This window comes from Cebus imitator, unplaced genomic scaffold, assembly GCF_001604975.1.
Source record: "Cebus imitator isolate Cc_AM_T3 unplaced genomic scaffold, Cebus_imitator-1.0 Scaffold125, whole genome shotgun sequence".
Classification (NCBI taxonomy): Eukaryota; Metazoa; Chordata; class Mammalia; order Primates; family Cebidae; genus Cebus; species Cebus imitator.
The window spans coordinates 3,166,284-3,169,396 of record NW_016107440.1 but is presented as its reverse complement, the minus strand read 5'-3'; the positions used below and the strand labels follow the sequence as shown (position 1 = coordinate 3,169,396).

The following is a 3,113-nucleotide window of genomic DNA, read 5'->3' as shown; positions in this document are numbered from 1 at the left end:
AAAAAAAAAAAAAAAGAAGAGTATTTGGTCGGGCGAGGTGGCTCACACCTGTAATCACAGCAATTTGGGAGACCAAGACAGGTGGATCACCTGAGGTCAGGAGTTCAAGAACAGCCTGGCCAACATGGTGAAACCCAGTCTCTATTAAATACAAAAAATTAGCCAGGTGTGGTGGCAGCACCTGTAATCCCTGCTACTTGGGAGGCTGAGGCAGGAGAATTGCTTGAACCCGGGAAGCAGAGTTTGCAGCGAGCAGAGATTGTGCCATTGCACTCCAGCCTGGTCAACAAGAGTGAAACTCTGTCTCAAAAAAAAAAAATACTTTATGAAACCGGTTTCTGGGCTATATATATATTTTTTAAATTAAATAGGGTGAGTGCATTCCCACTAATAAACACAATCCAATGGCTATAGGAGAAGAAGCGGAATCTGTAGTAAAAATGAGGGGTGGGGCCTGGCACAGAGGGCTCATGCCTGTAATCCCAGCACTTTAGGGAGGCCGAGGCAGGAAGATTGCTTGAGGCCAAGAGTTCGAAACTGGCCTGGTCAACATACTGGCATGCCATCTACACAAAAGAACAATTAAAAACTTAACTGGACGCAGTGCCTGTAGTTCCAGCTACTGGGGAGGCTGAGGCAAGAGAATCACGTGAGCCCAGGGGAAACCTGGACAAGAGGGTGAGATTCCATCTCTAAAAAGAAAAAAAAAAAAAAAATGAGGAATGATAAAACGCTTGTTTCAAATACATTTTGCGGTGAAATCGGGTTCCTGAACGTGTGTGTTCAGCACCTCTGGGCCTGACATTTGTGGGTTCAAAGACCATTATGAGCCCCTCAGGCAAAAGGAGGAACAAAATGAATAACAAATAAGTTAGGGCAGATGGAGTTTCTGGAACTGGGGTAAGCCTGCCATGGCAGGAATGTGTGCAAGTTAAAATTAACTTGGGTAGTATATGCCAGCTTCTAATGGAAAAAAAAAATTAACTTTGGAATACAAACGCATTTCAAGATTCAGAATCCCACCCCCAAAAATGCTGACAAAAATTAAAATACATGCATATTTAGCGAGGTATGAAATAGTTAAAAGAATAAATAAAATGTATGCATATAGTAAAAAAATCTTACAAAAGAGTATAAAATAGCGCTTGCTTCAGCAGAACGTATACTAAAATTGGAATGATACAGAGATTAGTATGGCCTCTGTAAAAATATCTTTTTAAGTATAAAGGAAAAAGAGTTTTTTCTCTGCCAAGCTCTCCCTGGTATAACTTTCTAGAAAACAGCATTTATGTGTGCCAGTTTATTTACATGCACTATTTTTTGTATTTTCATAAAGATATTATACACACTATTCTGTCCCACCTTAGAGTTTTTTGTTTCTTTGTGGGGTTTTTATGCTTTATTTTTAACCCAAAAGAGAAAAAAACGTAGCAAGAGCAGAATGTAAACAATTAATGATGGGAAAAGGAAGAGTCCCATGAACTCAAATGCTGCTTATATGATTCCACTCAACTTTTATTTTAACATGATTTTTAAAATAAAAACATCCCTGGAGAAATTAAAAGCTCCAGCACCTACAGCTGGGGCAGAGGATGGCAAAGATCAAGCTTGCCAGTAGCTTCAAATTTCTCCCGAACACATTAGATGTGAACACAGTGTCAGCAGGCTCAAGCCTCTCGCCCATCACACGGGTTGAGAAAAGAAAAACTACTCATGAGCTGTGTTTAAATGGCCTCTTGCTGGCATTCCCCCCTTCTCATGACCAAAGGACAGAAGGAAGTATTTTGGATGTTGAAATACTATCTGGCAGGGCTCAGTGCCTCACACCTGTAATCCCAACACTTTGGGAGGCCAAGATGGGAGGATCTCTCAAGCCCAGGAGTTGGAGACCAGCCTGGGCAACATGGCAAAACCCCCTCTCTACAAAAAATACAAAAATCAACCAGGCGTGGTGGTTCGCACCTGTGGTCCTAGCTACTCAGGAGGCTGAGGTGGGAGAATTGCTTGAACCCAGGAGGCAGAGGTTGCAGTGAGCCAAGATCACACCACTGCACTCCAGCCTGGGTGACACAGCCAGCCCCTGTCTGGAAAGAAGAGAGAAAGAAAAAGAGAAAAAGAAAAGGAAAGAAGAAAGGGAGGGAGGCAGGAATGGAGGGATGGATGGAGGGAGGGAGGGAGGACGGAAGGAGGGAGGGAGGGAGGGAAGGAAGGAAATCAATCACCTCTGGGAGAACACAGTGGCTCACGCCTGTAATCCCAGCACTTTGGAAGTCCGAGGCGGGTAGATCACAAGGTCAAGAGATCGAGACCATCCTGGCCAACATGAGGAAACTCCGTCTCTACTAAAAATACAGAAATTAGCTGGGCTTGGTGGGATGCACCTGTAGCCCCAGCTACCTGGGAGGCTGACGCAGGAGAATCACTTGAACCCGGGAGGCAGAGGTTGCAGTAAGCTGAAATTGTGCCACTGCACTCCAGCCTGGTGACAGATGGAAACCCTGTCTCAAAGAAAAAGAAAATAAATCACTTCTGCATTGCTAGTGTTTCCAGAAGAGCATTTTTGGACGTGCTCTGACTGTCTGCCTCTTCGGACAGTCCTCCAGGGAGCAGCACAGATTCAACACGGCTTCCGCGGGTTGCTCACATCTTCCTAGCCTTTCACGGTAACTTTACAGACACAAAAGTCCTCTTGCGGTGGGAATGGAAATATTTATAAAAGAAAATCCTCTAGAAAATGTGCAGTTAAAGTTGCCAGGCATTTGCCTAAAGTACTTCTCCAAGTTTTCTATACTGGGACGGCTGCTACATGTGAAGATATTAAATATACTGTGTTTGCTTTTCAAGATTCTCCACAATCTTGAATTTCAGGAGAAGAAATTCTTATGCTCAATCCTTGTCAAAATTTTATAATTCTATTTTTCTTACTTTTTCTTTGAGTTTTGAGACAGAGTCTCTCTCTGTTGCCCAGGCTGGAGTGCAGTGGTGCAATCTCGGCTCACTGCAACCTCCATCTCCTGGATTCAGGTGATTCTTATGCCTCAGCCTCCCAAGTAGCTGGAATTACAGGCACCTGCCACCACACCTGGCTAATTTTTGTATTTTTTTTTTTTTTT

General features: G+C 43.5%; 1 pseudogene; it reads left to right on the top strand.

The window, feature by feature from the left end:
* Positions 1-1,143: 1,143 nt before the first annotated feature.
* On the top strand, positions 1,144-1,243 carry LOC119472978 (annotated as a pseudogene).
* Positions 1,244-3,113: the final 1,870 nt, after the last annotated feature.